General features: G+C 40.9%; 1 protein-coding gene across 4 annotated transcripts in view; it reads left to right on the top strand.

The window, feature by feature from the left end:
• Positions 1 to 25,047, top strand: part of ntm (neurotrimin) — a 467,218-nt gene that overhangs the window by 303,484 nt on the left and 138,687 nt on the right. The gene's annotated exons all lie outside the window — the stretch shown is intronic.

The following is a 25,047-nucleotide window of genomic DNA, read 5'->3' as shown; positions in this document are numbered from 1 at the left end:
ATATTATGTGATATTGCACATGCATACTGTAAATGGTTGAGACTAGACACTTGTTAGACCTATGAACAGATCTCGAAAAAGTTAAACCTACCTGGGCTCAAAGTGTAGGCTACCTTGGTCATAGAGCGCCACAGTGGAGGCGTCATAATACCAATGAAACCTAGTGGTCAAACAGGGAAATGGTTCCAATCGTTTTTCCACCATTTATTTTTCCCATAGGGGATCTTAGAAACACTTCAGATTAGGGCTGTGTTTCGTGTAGGTTTACCCTGGTGTGACGTTTTGATAATCAGGTGACTTTTATCAATATATTTGTCTCTACTTACTCTCAGATTCGAAAATGATAATTAGCATAAAAGGAGACATTCGGCAGTCTTGTCCAGATCATCATGGCATTTGTAGTTGTTTTATTTATTTTACCTTTATTTAACTAGGCAAGTCAGTTAAGAACAAATTCTTATTTTCAATGACGGCCTAGGAACAGTGGGTTAAACTGCCTTGTTCAGGGGCAAAACAACAGATTTGTACCTTGTCAGCTCGGGGATTCGAACTTGAAACCTTTCGTTTACTGGCCCAACACTCTAACCACTAGGCTACCCTCATAGCTCTTTATGATGGCTTATTAGCATTTTATTTTGGGGGGGAGGGTAAATACAGGCAAATATATTGATAAAAGTCACCTTGTCCTAGAGTGATTTACATGGTTATCAAAACATCACGCCAGGATCGGCCTACACGAAACACAGCCCTTATTTGAAGTGTTTCTAAAATCCCTTATGGGAAAAATGTATGGTTTCTAAAATGTTTGGAACCATTTCCCTGTTTGACCGTTAGCTTTTTGGGATATTTTGACTCATACTCTATTACAGACATAAATAACACACAGTCCACCATTTTTCTTTTGTCACTTGCATTTAAAAAAATATATATATATTTTTTTGTTGCAGTTTGCTTAGCTGTTTAGGACCTGAATTTACTGACCCCATGCTCCAACAGGTCAACCTGCCCAACAATTTGCTGACACAACCTCATTGTTGATCATACTAATTGAATTCTAAATTAATTTACATGGGGCATACTATTATATCTAAAATTAACTATTTCAATCACCTGTGGTGGCTGCATATGTGCACAGGTGATATTTATTATTTAATCCAATTATCACATGAAACTCAAACAAGTAGGGTCTTGATTGCAAAATGCACACAGATACATTGATAAACTTGTCTGATATAGTATGACACTTTTTTAGTTTAATGGAACCTGCCCACATTTTTAATGCAGGTAGGGTACAATAGGGCTTGATTGAAGCTGTATGTCCACTATCCAGCTATTTAGCCCCATATTGTCTATGAAACATCCTGCTGCCCTGGTAATATGTATCTAATGACACTCATTACGACACACAACTCGCCAATCACTTACCTTTCAGAGATGTCTCCATACGTATAAAGTCGCTGCATCATGACAATGCTTTTATAAATAGATTATCTTCAGCACTTCTCTGGGCAACAGGATTCTAATCAGATTCATATACTCTCTTAAGGACACTAATCGGAGCTATCCGTATGAATCCTCAGGATATTTAGGTTTCAAAGCATACGCTCTGAAAAGGAGTGTAATATCAGCATCGGAACTAACAGGACCAAGCTGTGTGGTCATCTGAAAAGGGAATTGCCATGTTTGGAATGAGTATTAGGTGAGGACAGGGGGTGGGGGCTTACGTTATGAAATGATTCAAAATATAACAAGAATAAATAGTCTTATATGCTTCAAAGTGCAAGTTATTAACTTGAGGTCACAGCAGTCATGGTCACCTCCAGTAAATCAGTGATACTAACAATTACTGTATTACCTTAATACAGTATGGAAACTGCATTTCTAGTAGTCAGCAATGCACTGGGGCATGCATAATGAACAATTATACAAATTAGCACTCACTGTCAGGATTTTTATCAATTTGATAGAAGTTAGAACAAAGTGATTTAAGCTTTTCATGGCTTAAGCAAAAACTTTCGCTAATTTATATGCTAGATTTCATCCTAAAAACTTCTGACAGTGAAGCCATTGTTTATAACTTAAGCTGCGTGTTGCATAACTGACGTGATGTTGACTCATCAGATGCCATGATCTAAGTATGACTAGTAGGAGACGATAAATCATAAAGAGATACCCTAGAAATTTTGACAAGTTAATTTGCAGGTTGCCTTTACTGCAAGACAGAGGGCCTGTCATCATCTTGACACAACTGGAGAGGAAATAACTTTATTCCTGTGAGTCGTAAGCCATAACAACACATACTGAGAGCAGGCTGCATGCAAAATCTGTTAACTGAAAAACTAACTGCGGTCTTCTTGCACTGAGAATATGCAGCTTTAGATGCATTTCATCAATGAAACAATGACAACTGAAAGAAATTCAACATCATATGAATTCAAAACACACTTTGGCACAGCACTGGGTAAATGTTGTGCCTTAAACCTGGAACGTATGGATAGGCATACCTGTTTTGATTGAAAAGGGCCCTCAGTTTGAACATACTACCAAAGTCTGTAAAATAAGAAATATGGTCTGAAATATGTGCTATAGGCTAACAGAGTGACTCTGCTGTTCTTAACTTCCAGTTCTATATTTTGTGTGGGAGGAAATATCCTTCAATCACACTATTCCCTGGGGTGATCCTACACAATTTGAATTATTCTTGCTTCATACTCTTTGAAAACATTTCCATTTCATGACACCATGTTTGTTCAATTAGACACAACAGAAGAGATGTTAGTTATTTTTGTTGGTTTAGGTGTAACAATGGATACAATTGTCTCTTATTCCCTTCAGATGAAAATCTGAATGGGTTGTGTATGAATGGGCCACTGCAGATCTGACTACAGTTTGACTGGAGTAGTGTAGTTATTGTTGTTGTCACTGAGTTAGCACAATGCTATGCTTACCTCAGCAGGCATCAGCCCCTCTTATTTTTTTATATGTATGTATGTATGTATGTATGTATGTATGTATGTATGTATGTATGTATGTATGTATGTATGTATGTATGTATGTATGTATTTTCTCCCAGTTCAGTGACAAACTATTGTTAGGCTGTTCTTGTCGGTTTAATATCCTGGTGTTCCTCTAGGATTTTGCCTGTGCTTAGCTCTATTCAGTTTCTTTTTATCCCCCCAATAACTCCTTAGTCTTTGCCGATGACAAGCATACCCATAACATGATGCAGCCACTACCATGCTTGATAATATGAAGTGTGTTACTCATGTTGTTGGTTTTGCCCCAAACATAACACTTTGTAGGACATAAAGTTAATTTCTTTGCCACATTTAACGTGATGCATCTTTTGGAATATTTTTTATTTTGTACAGGCTTCCTCCTTTTCACTCTGTCATTTAGGTAAATATTGTGGAGGTACTACAATGTTGTTGATCAATCCTCAGTTTTCTCCTATCACAGCCATTAAACTCTGTAACTGTTTTAAAGTCACATGGTGAAATCCTTGAGTGGTTTCCTTCCTCTCCGGCAACTGAGTTAAGGACACCTGTGTCTTTGTAGTGACTGGTTGTATTGATACAGCATCCAAAGTGTGATTTAATAACTACAACATACTCAAAGGGATATTCGATGTCTATTTTTTTTTTTTAACCAATATGTGCAATTCTTTGCAAGGCATTGGAAAATCTCTCTGGTCTTTGTGGTTAAATCTGTCTTTAAAATTCACTGCTTGACTAAGGGACCTTAAAGATTATAGTGCATTTGAAAAGTATTCAGACCCCTTGACGTATTCCACATTTTGTTACATTACAGCCTTATTCTAAAATTGATTAAGTCATTTTATTAATTTTAGAATAAGGCTGTAATGTAACAAAGTGTGGAAAAAGTAAAGGGGTCTGAATACTTTCTGTATGTACTGTAAATGCATGTGTGGTGTATAGAGATGATGTAGTCATTCAATAAACATGTTAAACACACCATGCAACTTGTTAAGCACGTTTTTACTCCTGAACTTATTTAGGCTTGTAGTAACAGAGGTTGAATACTTATTGACTCAAAACATTTCAGCTTTTCAATCTGTAAAAAATTCCAAAAACATAATTCCACTTTGACATTATGGGGTATTGTGTGTAGGCCAGTGACACAAAACAAAATGTAATCCATTTAAAATTCAGGCTGTAACAGAACAAAATGTGGAAAAAGTCAAGGGGTTGAATACTTTCTAAAGGCACAGTATCTGTATAAGTAGCAAGAGTGGAAATACATACAGTATTTATTGCAGAAAACCTTTCTCTCATTTGGTGGAGGGGGAACTCTACACAACACTTTGCCTCAAACTCTCTGATACAATCTTCCTCAGCAATGGTGCTTGTCCCTCCCATGTTGTCAGCTAATGTATCTGCGCTCCTTGTCGCTGTCAATATGAATTGAAGCTACTGGACTGAATCAAATCTCCATACATTTTCAGAGCAGAGGCACAGTGCTCACTTAACTTCAATTTAATAAACAAGACCGGCTGCTGCATGCCGATCAAGCTGGAGGTTGTCTCCTCCGTCCTCATTCTGAATGCAGCAGTAAAGAAGTGTTTGAATGACTCTGGGCAATGTGGATGTACAAAGATGACCAGTTTACCTGCCTGTTGCATGCGCGGGCGATACTACGTGAATAATGAGACATTTGAGTTTCGTCCACCTACATATAATCTGTCAGTACTGAAGTTGGTGATTAGCGCCCAGTGGTGAATGTCACCATGGCGACCATGGTAAACTGAGGGTCTTCTGAGCTTATCTTCCTGGACAGATGAGTCTAGTCCCACAGTCATGTGACATCTTTATGTGGTGGTATTATCATTCTCACCTTGCTGAACAGCTAGCGTTAGCCACATTATTTAGGTTGGGATAAGCACATGCTTGATAGTGAGGGATAAACATGAGCCTTTATATGCTAACTAGCCAAGATCTTTGTCTACTAGTGCATTTTCTTCACTGTGCTATGTCTTCCCTGTGGCTCAGTTGGTAGAGCATGGTGTTTGCAATGCCAGCATGGTGTGTGCAACGCCAGGGTTGTGGGTTCGATTCCCACGGGGGGCCAGTACAAAAGAAAAATGGATGAAATGTATGCATTCACTATTGTAAGTCGCTCTGGATAAGAGCGTCAGCTAAATGACTAAAATGTAAATGTTTTTAATTTACATTTTTTTTGCCTTATTGGCTCAGTTGATGTTCAATCTAAGATTCGACACATCATCTCAGCCATGTTTTTCTTGTACAACAGCCTCTGTCAACCAGTGACCGCATTACTAAAATGTAACCCTCCAATGATTGTGGTAGTTTAGCTCAGTCTGATAGCCCTGCTGCTGCCAGATTGTGCTACTATTCCTTACATCTTTTGTCAATTGCCATTAGCATCCTACATTTAAAATAATTCCTATGATTAACAGTGTTAAATTGTTTTCACAATTGTTAACACTATTTGTGAACAAATGTTTAATTTTATTTATATCAAGGTGGGCAGAAATGTGACAATAGTTTTGGGAAATCTGTTGCAGCTCAAGTCTACTAAAATACCCACAATTCTCTTTCGCTCTGGGCGGGCTGGATACACACAATAATACCAAAGTCAATATCAGCATGTGAAGGAGCTAACTAGCTGTAAAATCACTAAAACAAACTGAATATCAATTTAGGAGTCTCTCACCGAGTTCAACTTGCAGTTCATCTCTGCCCAGAGGGAGAGCAGTGTACATTTCTTTCCCACAGAGCTACTTATGGGGAAACTCCATTTGAATCGTAATTCTGCCCATTGTGTACGTTGCCCATGCGTCATCAATGAGCTGCGCGTTGCATTCTGGGCAATTCTGGGACAAGGAGAGCTCTCCTTCAAGGAGTGAATAGGAGTCAATTGTTAGGTGACCTAAACTGGGATATGCTTAACACCCTAGCTGTCCTGCAATCTAAGCTAGATGCCCTAAATCTCACACAAATGATCATGGAACCTACCAGGTGCAACCCTAAATATGTAAACACAGGCACCCTCATAGATATCAGCCTGACCAACCAGCCCTCTAAATACACCTCTGCTGTCAACAACCAGGATCTCAGCAATCACAGCCTCATTGCCTGCATCTGTAATGGCAGCGGTCAAACGCTCCCTGAAACACTTCAGCGAGCAGGCATTTCTAATCGACCTGGCCCGGGTATCCTGGAAGGATATTGACCTCATTCCGTCAGTAGAGGATGCCTGGTTATTCTTTAAAAGTGCTTTCCTCACCATCTTAAATAAGCATGCCCCATTCAAAAAATGTTGAACCAGGAACAGATATAGCCCTTGGTTCACTCTAGACCTGACTACCCTTGACCAGCACAAAAACATCCTGTGGCGTACTGCATTAGCATCGAATAGCCCCCGCGATATGCAACTTTTCAGGGAAGTTAGGAACCAATATACACAGGCAGTTAGGATAGCAAAGGCTAGCTTTTTCAAACAAATTTGCATTCTGTAGAACAAACTCCTAAAAGTTCTGGGAAACTGTAAAGTCCATGGAGAATAAGAGCACCTCCTCCCAGCTGCCCACTGCACTGAGGCTAGGAAACACTGTCACCCCTGATAAATCTACGATAATCGAGAATTTCAATAAACATTTTTCTACGGCTGGCCACGCTTTCCACCTGACTACGTCAAGTCAACAGTACTGAACCCCCCCACAGCAACTTGCCCAAGCCTCCCCATTTCTCCTTCACCCAAATCCAGATGGCTGATGTTCTGAAAGAGCTACAAAATCTGTACCCTCTCTAAAATTATCCACCGCAATTGTTGCAACCCCAATTACTAGCCTGTTCAACCTCTTTTTCGTATCGTCTGAGATTCCCAAAGATTGGAAAGCTGCTGCGGTCATCCCCCTATTCAAAGGGGGAGACACTCTAGACCCAAACTGTTACAGACCTATATCTATCCTGCCCTGCTTTTCTAAGGTCTTCGAAAGCCAAGTTAACAAACAGATCACTGACAATTTTGAATCCCACTGTACCTTCTCCGCTATGCAATCTGGTTTCCGAGCTGGTCATGGGTGCACCTCAGCCACGCTCAAGGTCCTAAACGATATCATAACCGCCATCGATAAAAGACAATACTGTGCAGCCGTATTCATCGACCTGGCCAATGCTTTAGACTCTGTCATTCACCGCATTCTTATTAGCAGACTCAATCGACTTGGCTTCTCAAATGACTGCCTCGCCTGATTCATCAACTACTTCTCAGACAGAGTTCAATGTGTCAAATCGGAGGGCCTGTTGTCCGGACCTCTGGCAGTCTCTATGGGGGTGCCACAGGGTTCAATTCTCGGGCCGACTCTCTTCTCTGTATACATCATTGATGTCGCTCTTGCTGCTGGTGATTCTCTAATCCACCTCTATGCAGACGACACCATTCTGTATATTTTTGGCCCTTCTTTGGACACTGTGTTAACAAACCTTCAGACGAGCTTCAATGACGTACAACTCTCCTTCCGTGGCCTCCAACTGCTATTAAATGCAAGTAACACTAAATGCATGCTCTTCAACCGAATGCTGCCCGCACCTGCCCGCCCATCTAGCATCACTACTATGGACGGTTCTGACTTAGAATATGTGGACAACTACAAATACCTAGGTGTCTGGTTAGACTGTAAACTCTCCTTCCAGACTCACATTAAGTATCTCCAATCCAAAATTAAATCTAGAATCGGCTTCCTATTTCGCAACAAAGCCTCCTTCACTCATACTGCCAAACATACCCTCGTAAAACTGACTATCCTACCGATCCTTGACTTTGGCGATCTCATTTCCAAAATAGCCTCCAATGCTCTACTCAGCTAACTGGATGCAGTCTATCACAGTGCCATCCGTTTTGTCACCAAAGCCCCATATACTACCTACCACTGCAACCTGTATGCTCTCGTTGGCTGGCCCTTGCTTCATATTCGTCGCCAAACCCACTGGCTCCAGGTCATCTATAAATCTTTGCTAGGTTAAGCCCCACCTTATCTCAGCTCTCTGGTCACCATAGTAGCACCCACCCGTAGCACGCGCTCCAGCAGGTATATTTCACTGGTCACCCCCAAAGCCAACTCCTCCTTTGGCCGCCTTTCCTTCCAGTTCTCTGCTGCCAATGACTGGAATGAATTGCAAAATCACTGAAGCTGGAGACTACTAGCTCCCTCACTAACTTTAAGCATCAGCTGTCAGAGCAGCTTACAGATCATTGCACCTGTACATAGCCCATCTGTAAATAGCCCACCCAACTACCTCATCCCCATATTATTTTTATTTTTTGGTTCCTTTGCACCCCAGTATCTCTACTTGCACATTCATCTTCTGCACATCTATCACTCCAGTGTTTAATTGCTAAATTGTAATTATTTTGCCACTATGGCCCATTTATTGCCTTACCTCCCTAATCTTACTTCATTTGCACACACTGTATATAGACTTGACTGTGCGTTTGTTTATTCCATGTGTAACTCTTGTTGTTTGTGTCGCACTGCTTTGCTTTATCTTGGCCAGGTCGCAGTTATAAATGAGAACTTGTTCTCAACTGGCCTACCTGGTTAAATAAAGGTGAAATAAAAAAATTGGGCGCTAGCTCAAACTGAACATTAGCATGAATTTCGTGAACAAGAAGTACAACATTGCAAATGTTTTTCTAGTTGTAAGAACTTGTTCTCTCTGTAATATCATATAGCTTTGGGATCATGACATTACGTACTTATCGAGGAAAATAGGCATGTTTCTCGACTCATCCTGATTTTGAGAAGGGATTGTGTGACGCAGCATGACAACATGAATGCAATTGGTCCATAGTCAGTTAGGTGGGGCGTTTCTCCATTCATTGCCCAATGGAATTCCGATCTCCTCCTCTCTGTAATATCGCTGTTCCCCTCGGACACACAGGGCGCATTGTGACTTGGTACTTGAAGGAGAAACGGGGTTGAATAATTTGTAACACTTTAAATTGACCTTATCTAAGCGAAATATATACGTTGTCATGATATAAACGGATGGATGTGTTCTAGACAAGTATGCTCATGATCTATTGGCTGATTTGGCGATCTGGAGCGCAGGTAAATATTTTAAAAGCGTTATGAAATGGATAACACAATCCAGTCGAGAATTATGTAGCTATGACGCATTCCTATATGATTTCCTGATTTTCAGACGGACCACTTAGAAGTAAAATCATGGGGACATTTTTTTTTTTTACCTACTGATAGGCTTTGACCAAACTGACAGGAGTTTCATGATTTTTATTGGATTATTCCTTTTAAGCTGCACAGCCGGTAATATACTTGTGTCCCCTGGGGACCGGCTCGTACATGACACACACACCATTCAGGCTCCAAAGGCATCCTTAACTAACTGGAAAGAAACAGGGAAAATATGTGACCCGTTTCAGGAAACTAGGCGTATGTCGGACGTCGCTACTTCACAGGAGAGGCATTTGAACATTTAAAACATTATATATCTAAATATGTTTTTTGCCATAAATGCTTTCTGTAACGTGAACTTTCATGTGCCTTAATAACGAACGTGTGTGCCATATGTAAATGCAAATAAAATTGTTAAAAAACGAGCGTATTTGGTTTTAATAGGGAAAAATACAGGAACCTTCCCACTAGCCATGATTGGCTGAGATAATGGATGGTCTGGACAGAGAGAGATGAGTTTGGATTGGTCTGACATGTAGAATGTCTATATCATGAGCTTTTAAGTGTGTGTGGATAATCCTGTCTACTGCTGCTTTTTTTGAAAGCTATCATGAATAACTGAAAAGGTTTTGCTACTGCTCTCAACATTGCTGCCCTGAAGTTAATAGTGCAATCGACCAAGCTCAGTGGTAAAACATTGTGATGGACTACTTTCTGGAGGATGATCGTGCCGTGCTGACTCTCTGACTCTGAAAATTAATCAGACAATGAGGAAATCCCTGATTTTAGGTTTCATTGAACCAGAAATGTTTGTCTTCTGATGACAATGATGGGGAAGAAACCGTGTCATTGTCATGGAATAAGTTGACCGAGTTTTGAAATCAGTGGAATGCCTGGTGGAAGCAGAGAGATGATTGCCAAATGCAAAGAGAACACAGAAAGAAGGCTGTTGTATAAAACACCTGTCTCCAGATTACATCTTCAAACTAAGGGCAAGCATGGTAGAGGGAGAAGTGTTCTTCCATGTATACGGGTAGAGTTGTGCAAGTTAAAGCGTACTGTTAGTTAGCTGGCTGGCTCGCTAGCTAACGTTAGCTGGCTGGCTCGCTAGCTAACGTTAGCTGGCTGGCTCGCTAGCTAACGTTAGCTGGCTGGCTCGCTAGCTAACGTTAGCTGGCTGGCTCGCTAGCTAACGTTAGCTGGCTGGCTCGCTAGCTAACGTTAGCTGGCTGGCTCGCTAGCTAACGTTACGTTTATGATCTGTGTAGGAGATCTAAAAAGGTTCCCGAGTTGGAATTCCGAGTTGGATGACCGTTCAAATAGATTTTTCCCAGTCTGAGTTTTTTTCCCCCCATGTTCCATGTTGTTTTGAACACGGCATTAGAGTTGGGATTATGGTTAATTGTTCAGCTAGCTAGCTACATGTCTAAACAAAATACTCTACTATGCAAGTAACCATTTCACGGTACCGTTTACACCTTCTGTATCCTGTCCATGTGACAAATAAACGTAGATTTGATTTGATATAGTCTGTGTTTACCAGAGATGGTAATGTGAAGAACAACATGACCTGCACCAAATTGTGCGTGGAGGCATCACCAGCTGGCGCTCCCTTATATGTATTTTTTTTTAAATCGTCTAATAAATGTAATCAATCAACCAAAGTCAAATTAGGATATAGGCCAAGGACTAGATAAAGTTTTTATATTTACTACTACTTTTTGCTACTATTTTCACCACTTTTTTAATCTTGAAGGCTTTGGCTGTTTTACCACACTGTGAATCCTTAAAAGGACGGGTAGGGCTCAGGCTTAAGAGGGTGTGAACGATGCTGAATGGGTGTAGACGAAGAGCTCTCCAGTAGATGTACCATAACATTCAGAGGCCATTTTCTCAAATGTGGGGTTACAAGTTTATCAACTTTCAAAGCAGAATTACTTTTTCATTGTTCTTCAACTGCAGTGTATGATTATACAATTTTCTAGCTCGGTGTCTCTACTTTTATCCAATGTAAAAAATAAATAATAATAAATAAAAACATTCCAGATTTTGCTACGCAGGACCAAATCCAGGTGGTGGATCAAACATGCATACTGTCTTAATAAAACACAATCTGATAGTGGCTAATGCTACTTCATGATGTTGTAGTGCGCATCTGAAAGTAGTCTGAAAATAGTGATGGAAATTTGTTTTAAGACACTCATCTTTCTACTGATTGTGTAATTGATGTCTATTTCTGTTTAAAACACTAGATGTAGCCAATGTTTTGTGTTTACAGACTAGGTATCATATCTGTTAGTGCAGAGAAATTTGTTGGTGCATATAACTCCTCACAATTTCAACATGGAGATGTATCTTGCCATTCCATGTTACTGTCAGAGTTGTACAAGCCCTCTTCAAAGAGATTCAATTTATCCCCAAAATTAACCCCCAGGCCACGATTGGGATGTGATAATTTGATTTCACAGAGAGATGTTAAGGATTCTCTTTTTAATCCTATTTCTCCCACACCTTGCTAATCTAGTCTAGCATCTATCATCTACCACAATTTCAGGCGTTGTCCTCAATTTGTAATTAACCCAATGCTGGCATCTGGAGACCAAGATCGGTTTGGATATGTGGTCAGAGAAGACTCAGGGGAGACAAGGGAAAGAGTAGTAGAGTGCATGTGGAAGGAAATGGATACTCAAGTCAAACTATAATAAGGTTTTTGAGAAGCCGTTACTCAAATGAATGGCGCAGTGTCGCTGTACATGAAAATCATTCATGTCTCTCATCCGGTTTACCGTTGATAAGGTGAACCTGGTCTTTTTTTGCTAAGGCCTTATCAAAGATGAAGCAAGGAGAGGGAGTGCTGTCTGTCTGCCATGGGGTGTGTCTTTGAGACAGCTGTTCGTCAAACTATTTCTGTCCCCAATGTCAGTGGGCTAATGGCATTGTGCCGCCGTTCGCATGGTCTGGCTGGGACACCAAAAAGCTCAATATCAAACAGGGCATTGAATTCACCACAGATCCTTAGCTAAGGAGCCCTGACATGCAGTACTCTCTGGCATTAACCCACTGCAGCCAAGAAACACTGGCAGCCACTTGTTATCCCTGCAGAGAGAATGCTAATCACCCAAAAAGATATCCTAGACTTCGACAAAGGTTCCCCCCAGGGGATGGAATTTGCGGTCGAACATGATTTTGTTTGTGTAATTTCCAGGCCGTGGACAGAATATGATCACTGTCAGAATTGGCTATCTACTTTGCTATACCTTTCCACAAGGCTTATTCCAATCTGACACAGCCACGGGACCCATTTGGCCCAGGCCCTAATGAAACTGGCCAGTTTTGCTGACAGCAGTTTTAACGTCTGAATAAATTGCATGTTTTTTTGTTTGTTTGACTTGTCTTTCCTTTCCCTTAAAAGCTCAGGGAAGGCTGACTTGTGCTATCAAAACAAACGGGTGAATGTGCCAAATCATATAAACCTGCAAAATTGCCGATCTTCAACAGAGAAAGAGGTAGACACAGTCCGCTGGCATTGAATTTGATTGTATTGTTTCCGGCATGTGCACTGGAACCAGCTTGGCCTACATTCACCAGACGCTTTTTTTGTTGATGGAAATAATCTCGTATCTCCTGTGGATTACAGGAGTGGGGATTCACTAAACTGAGGAACAGGGGTGGTATGCAGTCTATGATTTAGTCTTTCAGATTTTTTTCTCTCTGTCTCACTCCCTGCTTTGAAGCCATTTTAAGGCCTCGTGTGCCATTCAAGAAACTACCAAGACACTGTAATGAAGTGTGGGAGATTGAATAAATCCCCTTTGTGCAGATTCTTGTTTGGCTATCCAGGAAATGTTATAGGATTATGTAGGTTGATACTATGAGAACAGAACTGCTAAGCAAACCCTGAAGCACAGGAAAACTGTGATAACACAGATTATTTTACTGTCATTTGTTTTTCATTTGTTACCATTATCGCGTCGCTGATCGCTCCAAATAAAGCTGTCATAAGAATGGCCAAGTCTGCTCTTATTTGCAATGACACAGGCTTAGTCATGCAATGTAAAAACAATGTTTCAAGTAGCAGTAGCTTTCGGTTAATGGCTACATGCATAGTAGCGGTACATGGGTAAAAACACTGGGGAAGCCAAGCCAGGAAAAGAAAGACATATTACAACCTATGTATTGTGCTAATTGCGTTGTTTGCTATAACCTGTTTAGTTCATAGGCCTATATATCGCAAGGCATAAGGCCGAGACAATAAGAAGCCAGTGGCAGAATAAATTAAACTATACCTTTGTTTCATCACAAAACCAGAGAGCAACATCTGTCCGGTGAAGTCCACAAAGCATATTGCATTGAACAAACAGTTACATGACCTACAGCATGGTCAAGCAAGTTAATATTTCCGACCATTTCCTCACTAATGAACCAAGGGGAGTTACTGCAAAGAAAACAGGAGCTGCCTCCACTATTTCAGCACCATTTCAACATTAAATAACCCATGCTTAGTCTAATAGTGACAACTAAAATATACCAAAAACAATTCAGTCCAATCAACGTAAGCTAAATATAATGTGGCTGTCCATGGTTCTGATTTCTCTCTCGCTCTGTGTGGGTACGTGCAAGTAGAAAAAACATGTTGACTCACCCTACTTGTAGAGAAATGCCAATGTTGTCAAAACGGTCTACATCTCTGTCATACTTTTAGTTTTTGTTGTCCTAGGCTATCTGGCTAAAATGCTTGCTCGCTAGTTAACATTAGCCTACTAAAGCTAGCTACATAGTGAACTTCCATCCTCCTTAGGTCAGGGGCACAATTCATTTATGGTTGGATCAGAATCACCGTTATAATCATTGGACAGTATGGAGAATTAAGTAAAATCACAAGTCCAAATTGTTATCTCTATCCAATTTTAGCTAGCTAGCTAGCCACCGGAGGACAAGATGCAACAATTCAAGTTTTTTTCTGTCAATGACGTTTTGCTCTAGATGTGATGTCGTTGGTGTGAAGCAAAATCCAAACTGGCTTCCCTTGAACACCTTTTTTAATTTGTAATTTATTTATTTTTGTTGCGCCAGGACCCATTCACAGTTGAGCTCACTCAGTTGAGCTCACTCAGTTGAGCTCACTCAGTTGAGCTCACTCAGTTGAGCTCACTCAGTTGAGCTCACTCAGTTGAGCTCAATGCTGATTGGCTAATGCTTTCTGGCTTCCCTTGCATTCAATGCTATGCGTGGCAACAAAGTCATACTCTTTTTGACTAGACAGTATCAGATAGATGGACTACACATGCAGAGACAAAGCGGTGCTGTTTTGCTCGCTCAGTTGCTTTCTCCAGTGAGATACATTCAGCCTCTTGAGAATTGAAGGAAAATTATGAAACACAGAGAGACGAAAGACAAATAAATTAATATCTTCTTTCTTGGTACATTTTTGGGGGGGAAGCCCGGCTTCCCTTGGCATCCATGAATACATGCCACTGTGGCTACATCTCCTTTATCTGGTCTTCTGCTCTCTGCCAGTCATGTCTCTCAGGCTAACTCTGTGGGGAACGAACCTTGAACCTGCTACATCACAAAACAGTCAGCATTTCCTCAGGCAAGGCTTCAGCTTTGCTACATTATTGAGGTAAACTGAGGTAGACTTGTCTGGCCCAGGTGCAGAGTTCAGAGAGCATGTGCAGAGCTGTGGCATTAATGTAGCCTACTAAGCCATGGCTGACGCTATGCCCAGGTATTATCTAGCTAGCATGGAGAGGAAAAGGGAGAGGGTGCAATGGAACATGTGCTTAAGGGGAATGCAGCTCCACCTCCACTTCATCACGAAGATATATCAGTACTGAAAGACGTACAGAGCGTGCTGCATACACGCACACACAATCACTGTGTATTCACCAACATGGAGATTAGCAGCAAAGGATGTATGCTATTTGTACTCGGACGGACGGACGGATGGATGCATTCTGGCTAACACAGACACAGTGACACACACACACACACTGAAATTGACTGCAAACAAACATACCCAAAGTGCATTGAATTTTATAGCCATGGTTGGAAAGTTGGTTCTTCATACATAATTAAGTGACTTTATGGATTGAAGTTCTCACACTTCATTCATACTGATGTTCACATTTATATTACATGCCTTTCACGACACACACTCACATCCACTACTACCGCTAAATCGCTGTTGAATATCGTGGAAAAGATTTAGCTCATCACAATTTGCCTTCCTTGACATTCACTTGAGTGTGAGGACTCAAGTGTCTTTATATTTAGTGCAGAGGCCCTTGTCAGAATTTGTTCCAAACGCCAGCCAACTTGCGAGAGAAATACCAGGCCTTGCTGCTTATTGCTCTGGGGAGGCTCCCCTACCATTAACAGAACTGAGGAGTGATGTTAGCTATCCGTCTCTGGGATAAGATAGAATCAGATGGTATTTAAGACATGATTTATTATCTCTTCCCAAATGGCAGTCGGCTCACTTTGCCAACAGAGCCAAAGTGATAGTCTGAACAGAGGGATGAGACTATAGAGATCAGCCTATCTCATCCTATAAAGCACTGCTGGATTTAAGGCATGGGGTTGAGCTGGAATTTTCTATAGCTCGAATATCACCTACTGTTCAGACTAGTCGGTCAGCGCTGAGCGGTTCAATAAAAACTCATAATGTACGATTTTGCTGCTTCCCTATACCATACATACATACATACTATATATACACTGCTCAAAAAAATAAAGGGAACACTAAAATAACACATCCTAGATCTGAATGAATGAAATAATCTTATTAAATACTTTTCTTTACATAGTTGAATGTGCTGACAACAAAATCACACAAAAATAATCAATGGAAATCCAATTTATCAACCCATGGAGGTCTGGATTTGGAGTCACACTCAAAATTAAAGTGGAAAACCACACTACAGGCTGATCCAACTTTGATGTAATGTCCTTAAAACAAGTCAAAATGAGGCTCCGTAGTGTGTGTGGCCTCCACGTGCCTGTATGACCTCCCTACAATGCCTGGGCATGCTCCTGATGAGGTGGCGGATGGTCTCCTGAGGGATCTCCTCCCAGACCTGGACTAAAGCATCCGCCAACTCCTGGACAGTCTGTGATGCAACGTGGCGTTGGTGGATGGAGCGAGACATGATGTCCCAGATGTGCTCAATTGGATTCAGGTCTGGGGAACGGGCGGGCCAGTCCATAGCATCAATGCCTTCCTCTTGCAGGAACTGCTGACACACTCCAGCCACATGAGGTCTTGCATTAGGAGGAACCCAGGGCCAACCGCACCAGCATATGGTCTCACAAGGGGTCTGAGGATCTCATCTTGGTACCTAATGGCAGTCAGGCTACCTCTGGCGAGCACATGGAGGGCTGTGCGGCCCCCCAAAGAAATGCCACCCCACACCATGACTGACCCACTGCCAAACCGGTCATGCTGGAGGATGTTGCAGGCAGCAGAACGTTCTCCACGGCGTCTCCAGACTCTGTCACGTCTGTCACGTGCTCAGTGTGAACCTGCTTTCATCTGTGAAGAGCACAGGGCGCCAGTGGCGAATTTGCCAATCTTGGTGTTCTCTGGCAAATGCCAAACGTCCTGCACGGTGTTGGGCTGTAAGCACAACACCCACGTGTGGACGTCAGGCCCTCATACCACCCTCATGGAGTCTGTTTCTGACCGTTTGAGCAGACACATGCACATTTGTGGCCTGCTGGAGGTCATTTTGCAGGGCTCTGGCAGTGCTCCTCCTGCTTCTCCTTGCACAAAGGCGGAGGTAGCGGTCCTGCTGCTGGGTTGTTGCCCTCCTACGGCCTCCTCCACGTCTCCTGATGTACTGGCCTGTCTCCTGGTAGCGCCTCCATGCTCTGGACACTACGCTGACAGACACAGCAAACCTTCTTGCCACAGCTCGCATTGATGTGCCATCCTGGATGAGCTGCACTACCTGAGCCACTTGTGTGGGTTGTAGACTCCGTCTCATGCTACCACTAGAGTGAAAGCACCGCCAGCATTCAAAAGTGACCAAAACATCAGCCAGGAAGCATAGGAACTGAGAAGTGGTCTGTGGTCACCACCTGCAAAACCACTCCTTCATTGGGGGTGTCTTGCTAATTGCCTATAATTTCCACCTGTTGTCTATTCCATTTGCACAACAGCATGTGCAATTTATTGTCAATCAGTGTTGCTTCCTAAGTGGACAGTTTGATTTCACAGAAGTGTGATTGACTTGGAGTTACATTGTTGTTTAAGTGTTCCCTTTATTTTTTTGCGTGGTGTACTATACATAATATCATTAATAGTTCCTTTCTACTGGTTTTACGATTGAAAATACAGTATATGCAACAGTTCTTTAAAGACAACTTTCTCAAAATATTTAGATTTTCGAAACTAAAATGCATCAGCAAATTTTTTGCAATCATTCATATTCATAAGCAATTTATGTTTGTTGGTATATTGTCAATTTTTCCCCTCATAGTGTGTGCTTTGAAGTCCCTAACTAGGGTGCCTGGTGATATTTATGCCCCAGTGTACTGAACCCGATTTGATATCTGGGCCAAATACTTGGCTTGAATGTGTTAAAGGCAAAAGAGTCTGTATTTCAATATACCGCCTCTGCATTGCCCCATATTACAAATTCTGTATACTGCAGTAGTTTACCACTGATTATAGAGTACATTATGATGAAATGTTTGTCAATGGAATTGCCATTTAACATACACATATTTATATTGATGGCTAGATTGAAATAAATCTAAGGCCATCGATTTGATTACACAAACAGCTATTCTGTTTGAAACGCTTTTATTGGCAGCACACAAAGAGCTATCGTGAAAGAGCATCGCACATGACATGCAATGTGGTCTCTGCAAGTTTCATCATATGGCATAGAACACATCACTACACATTTTGATAGAAGTACTGTGACGTCGGCAATTTTTCAGATTTATAATTGATATTGTGAGCCAGATGCATAACCGCATACATCTAAAATAGACTTCCATGTGACTCAGTGCCAGTCTATTCCACAGAGGACGTCAGGCATATGGTGGATGTCTCTGTCGGTGACTTCTCCCATAGTACAGTATGATCTACCACAGTTACATGCTGGGCTGATTGCAAGGTGTGTCTCTTCAGCCCTGAAAAGGTGCAGTGCACAGTTAGACAACCTGTCAGTGTCAATGGAGAGAGAGAACATCCCTGATGTCTGTACCTGCCCATCACTCTCAAGGTGTGTGTGGATAGTTCACTTATGCCATAAACAGACATGTCATAACAGCAACCGCCTTTCTTCCCTCCCTTTTTCTGCTTGAAGATGAGTTAGTAACTAATGACTGCTAGAAGCTTTTCATTTTCTATTACAGTTAAATATTAAATCTGTAAGATGTTGTATTTTGATAACTTGAAGCTATGAACTTGAAGCTATGAAATTGCAAATTAACTATCATTATTGTAAAACACTTAAACAACAGGTGTATATTTTAGAGATATCATTATCTACTCCTCAATCTCCAGTGTTTGTGCAAAAGCTGAATTTCACGTTGATGATATGGCAAACCAGTTGTACTTTTCAAAAACCAAATGTAAATCTCAGAAGCTTAGATTATTAGTGAATAGTGGGAAATATTTAGCACCTATACTGCATGTATGGAGTTTGTGGCTCCTTCACACAAAACTGTGACTACCACTCCACTGTGATGGGTTCAAAGGACCTGTATTGACTCCCCCTGAGCAAATTGGCCCCTCAGATCTAAGTACCGTTGTCTTTTTGTAGAGTCAAGTGTCTTTTAAGTTCCCAGGATGCAGGGGCAAATGGGGGGAGTTGACAAGAAGACTAATCAATCTAGAGAAATTTCCACATCACAGACCCTCAATGCTTGCACGGAGAACAGGAGCATGTGATGATGATGAATACGAAGGCGCTCCAGCCGGGTTCTTCTAATCAGCCCGGTCTCCAAGAGTGACGCCTCCTGTGCTCTCCCATGTTCCCCTCTAAAAAAAGAATCCTTTGTTCCCTAATCAATGAAGAGAGTGAGAGAGAGACCTACGCAAGGAAGCCAGCTCTGCAAGCTCTGCATAGTTTTAAGGGGGGAAAGGATGAGGTTTCTCTCCCCTTTTCTTCGTAATCATCGCCTGTTTGCGTTGATGGCAGGATGACATCCACCTGAACTTTAAAACCTTGGAATAGCTTTGATATGATGCAGTGCAGGAATCGTGTTCCAACTAAATGGTTGGAGGGGGAAAAAAACAATAACAATGTTCTCTTATCTGCTGCCAGAGCACACCTGTGGTGGGGGTAGACTTTATCCCCCTTCAACAGTGTATGTTTTTACTAAAACGGCATTCAAATGCAGCTGATTTAACAACAACAAAAATCTCTATCAAATCATTTCTTAGTGACAATTAAAGTATCTTACTGTGAATTTTTTTTACATTTTATTTTTTAATTATTTAGTCCAAAATAAATATCTTCTTAGCAAGGAGCAATTTCTCAAGCAATATTTTTGCTATGACTGTCTGGGAGTGGTAAGAATGGGTAGGGGAAAACTGAAAACTAGCTGTTATTGGCAGAGATGTTTGGAACTCTTTCTTGTTGGTCTATTAACTAATTTACCACCTGGTGTTATCACGAGGCAGGCCAAAACTCCACCCCACCAACACAGGCGGAAATTTCAGGTGTTTTTTTTTCAAACAGCTCTTGAACTAAAAGGGCATTCTCACAGTTGCACAGTATTATTCCAACCTCATAGTGTGTAAATAAATCTATCTATCTATCTATATCTATCTATCTATCTATCTATCTATCTATCTATCTATCTATCTATCTATCTATCTATCTATCTATCTATCTATCTATCTATCTATCTATCTATCTATCTATCTATCTATCTATCTATCTATCTATCTATCTATCTATCTATCTATCTATCTATCTATCTATCTATCTATCTATCTATCTATCTATCTATCTATCTATCTATCTATCTATCTATCTATCTATCTATCTATCTATCTATCTATCTATCTATCTATCTATCTATCTATCTATCTATCTATCTATCTATCTATCTATCTATCTATCTATCTATCTATCTATCTATCTATCTATCTATCTATCGTGTTTGACTTCACTAGGCTATTAAGCAAATGTGGGTTTATTTGGAACTCTACTTTGAATTTCAGTTTAATCTTTGGTTGTTTTGTGCCTATCTGGGAAGTCAAAAACACTAAGCCACATTGATATCTATTTTCATATTTGGAAAATATATAATCTTCTATAGGGTGTTCTGTAGGTAAACCCAGTTTTGACTCCAAGAGCACAAAAGGGTTTAACTTTTAAGAGTTATTTTAAAGTTCCCCTTGTTTCAGGGAAAATAAGGTACTGTTAATTAAACTAGTTTGTCTTCTCCTGTTACCTTATTCACTCCCATAATGATGCCGGTAGAACATCGTTACCTGGGCAACATGAACTTCAAGGGTTTAATTAATACATTTAATATAGTGTTTGGTAACTGCTGGTCACTTGCAGTTATTGGTTTCATATATTTCCTGTAATATAGGTTGACGATACCGTGTGCACCTCCATCAAAACAAATCTGGCATATGAACGTGTATTAAGACGGACTGCCAAACCCATAAAAAACAATTACAAGCATCCCAGTCAGTGACATCAACTTCATTTTGTCTGTAATAAGTTTTGAGCGGAGTAGTTTTTAACTACAGCCTCGGGGAGTGTTATGGCCAACAATACAACGCAGCAGAGAAGCAGTTCAGCCAGCTCTCTGCTGCACCTGGGGAGCCTCCTGGAGAGTGTGTGTATTCTGCTGAGGTAGGCCAGGAGTTACGCTCTCTCCCTCTGTTCTCTAACTCCTCTTAAGCCAGCTGCCCCAGTACATGTTTCATGATCTAAATGTTGGCTGAGCAGCAGGGAATGTTACTCGGTATAATTTGGGATCTGCCACTCCGCTCTCACCTCTTGTCCTTACCAACTCGGCTGCATCTCAATATTTATGAGGCAGCGTATGCTTACCTTTGTGGGGATTTTTTTTAAATGTTGATATATACAGGAGGACAGGGTCTGCTCATGTTTGTATCGGTCTATTTGTCAATCAGAAAGTGTAATTCCAGCCAGCGACTCCTAGCTGCATGTAAATGCGATGGAGTCATGGGGAATGAATTATCACAGATATGAAGCGTCCGTTGTGCAGGCTGACGGGCAGGAACATGGCATCCCCATGTTGGCCTCTGCTTCGTCTCATCTTCAAGGTTAAGTGTAGCGATATGCTGACTGTCCGGTCGGCTGTAGCACATGGCTAGCTTCATCATTATGGCCCGTGCACTGTTGACGTTTCCATTATTTCTCATCCTGTAACAGGGCCTTGCTCAATAGTGAGACGCGGATAAGTGTGTCACTCGTGGCGTTGGCAATGTTTACGAATGCAAGCAAGCACACAATTAATGATGTGTGTTCTTTTAAGGGCCGCAATAGCCGTTACAGGCGACATTGTAGTTGTTGCTTTCTCCCTGAAAAATCCTGCACTATCTTCAAAGATTACATAGAATCACAACAAAAATCATATCACAGAAGAACATCCTTAAAAGCCCTGAAGTTAACTGGATGTGCCATGTTTCTAGCGGCAGCTCTCCTTACCTAAGACCTTGGTTCTTATTTCATTCTTAATAACATTGCTTTTTTATTTTTTTTATTCTCATACTCCTTATTGTACAGGTTACTTTGTCCTTGAGCTCGTATTCAATCATTTAGTGTTTGCAATACCTACTTGCAACGCAGGGATTATTGTTTGCCATTGAATGACCTCCATAATGTAATGGCTCGCGCCTGGAATAAAAACCTGGCCTCAAGGGGCTTAAATCCTCTATGGTGGATAACTGCAAACAGTTATCAAGGAAAAACACATCTGTTAAATAACCACTGGTAACCTTTAAAGGATTATAGAAGCACATGGTAGTAATCTGTATTATTACGGTCATTGTCGAGAGGAGAAATAATGTGGGTGTGCATGCGTGTGCACTACCCAAGCCTTCTCCAGCAATGGTTTTGCAAATGAGTGACAGGAGATCAATGCATACAGTGCTTCAAGGATGACCCACATACAGGACACTAAGCCCATTACTGCATGGGCTCTTTTCAGCTATCTGGGAGGGGGAGGGGGGGGGATTCTTAAAGGAATGAATTGTGTTTTTTAATTTTCCTCATTTATGGAGCTGAAACTAGAGATACAAAAAGTGGGTGATACCCAAACAACAACAGCAGGTGTCTGAGTTGTGTTCAGTGTCACCAATGCCTTGCTGTAACTCCACACTCTAAATATGCTGCTGAAAATGAATATATTTTAAAGTCAAATGACATCAAAGCACGACTGTTTGCGGACCCGGTATGTTCACAATTTGAGGTTGAGCACACATCTGGCCACTGCAAACATTAACCTTAATGAATCAATAATGGCATACCCAGGAAAGACAGAGCTCTCCTGTTTTGGAGTTTCTAATTACAAAACTGTATTAAAGATGCATTGTATAGCTTTTTGTATAATTTCAGCCAGTAGATTTGAAAGCCAAAATGGGTCCCCAAAAATGTTGCACTATTGTGTGCAACGTCATCCATTTCATATGATATGTAATGTCCTGCAATTTCTTGTATTTATTTCTGCAATTTCGTTTGATATGTTAGGAATTCCAATTCATAAAATGTTACAAATTTGTAAGTGAACGGGATTTTAAGCAATCTCTTTAATTTGTAGACTGTTTATATAAACCATTTTTTTCTTCTCTTGGTTCATTACCATCTTTGTGTAGACCATCAGAAGATATTTGGCCAAGGAAATAGCAGACTGTTATGAATCCTGGCTTTCACTCCCAATAATTTTTGTGATTGAAATTAGAGGTTGACTAAATATGATGCATTATTCTAATGGTAAATGTGTCAACATTACCTTTACAATTTTGTTTTCTCCTTTGAATTAACCATGCATCTAATGATTAATATACAGTTGAAGTCAGAAGTTTACATACACTTAGGTTGGAGTCATTAAAACTCGTTTTTGAACCACTCCACAAATTTTCTTGTTAACAAACTATAGTTTTGGCAAGTCGATTAGGACATCTACTTTGTGCATGACACACGTAATTTTTCCAACAATTGTTTACAGATTATTTCACTTATAATTCACTGTATCACAATTCCAGTGGGTCAAAAATGTACATACACTAAGTTGACTGTGCCTTTAAACAGCTTGGAAAATTCCAGAAGATGATGTCATGGCTTTAGAAGCTTCTGTTAGGCTAATTGACATCATTTGAGTCAATTGGAGGTGTACCTGTGGCTGTATTTCAAGGCCTACCTTCAAACTCAGTGCCTCTTTGCTTGACATGAGAAAATCAAAACAAATCAGCCATGGCCTCAGAAAAAATATTGTAGACCTCCACAAGTCTGGTTCATCCTTGGGAGCAATTTCCAAATTCCAAATGAAGTTACCACGTCCATCTGTACAAACAATAGTATGCAAGTATAAACACCATGGGACCACACAGCCGTCATCCCGCTCAGGAAGGAGACGCGTTCTGTCTCCTAGAGATGAATGTACTTTGGTGCAAAAAGTGCAAATCAATCCCAGAACAACAGAAAAGGACCTTGTGAAGATGCTGGAGGAAAGGGGTACAAAAGTATCTATATCCACAGTAAAATGAGTCCTATATCGACATAACTTGAAAGGCCGTTCAGCAAGGAAGATGAAACTGTTCCAAAATTGCCAAAAAAATGCCAGACTACGGTTTGCAACTGCACATGTGGACAAAGATTGTACTTTTTGTAAAAATGTCCTCTGGTCTGATGAAACAAAAATATAACTGTTTGGCCATAATGCTATCGTTATGTTTGAAGGAAAAAGGGGTAGGCTTGCAAGCCAAAGAACCCCATCCCAACCGTGAAGCACAGGGGTGGCAGCATCATGTTGTGGGGTTGCGTTGCTGCAGGAGGGATTGGTGCAATGAGGAAAGAAAATTATGTGGATATATTGAAGCAACATCTCAAGACATCAGTCGGGAAGTTAAAGCTTGGTCGCAAATGGGTCTTCCAAATGGACAATTACCCCAAGCATACTTCCAAAGTTGTGGCAAAATGGCATAAGGACAACAAAGTCAAGGTATTGGAGTGGCCATCAAAGCCCAGACCTCAATCCTATAGGAAATTTGTGGGCAGAACTGGAAAAGCGTGTGCGAGCAAGGAGGCCTACAAACTTGACTCGGTTACACTAGCTCTGTCAGGAGGAATGGGCCAAAATTCACCGAACTTATTTTGGAAAGCTGGTGGAAGGCTACCAGAAACATTTGACCCAATTTAAAGGCAATGTTACCAAATACGAATTCAGTGCATGTAAACTTCTGACCCACTGGCAATGTGATGAAATAAATAATTCTCTCTACTATTATTCTGACATTTCACATTCTTAAAATAAAGTGGTGATCCTAAGACAGGGCATTTTTACTAGGATTAAATGTCTGGAATTGTGAAAAACTGATTGTAAATGTATTTTGCTAAGGTGTATGTTAACTTCCGACTTCAACTGTACATTCGGAACCTCTTTTCAACCTTTTTACTGGTAGATTTTGTGTTACCTATATGTAACATCCCTTAAAGGTTTATTTTTACAACTCAAAGGGTGAGGCTTTCGTCAAGCAATATAGTATCTCTCCCAATTCTTTTAGGGCAGTATACAGTGGTTCGTCCTTTAAAAGTTGCAGCGTACTGGAGCACAGCTTGCGTGGTGCCGCAGAATTCTATGGCACGTTATTTAAGTGCCAACCACTGGTACCATTAATGCTAGTTAGTGCTAGTTTGGCCACC

This window comes from Salmo salar, chromosome 04 (genome assembly GCF_965601325.2).
Source record: "Salmo salar chromosome 04, fSalSal1, whole genome shotgun sequence".
In the NCBI taxonomy this organism is placed as follows: Eukaryota; Metazoa; Chordata; class Actinopteri; order Salmoniformes; family Salmonidae; genus Salmo; species Salmo salar.
This window is presented reverse-complemented; position numbering and strand designations above follow the sequence as displayed.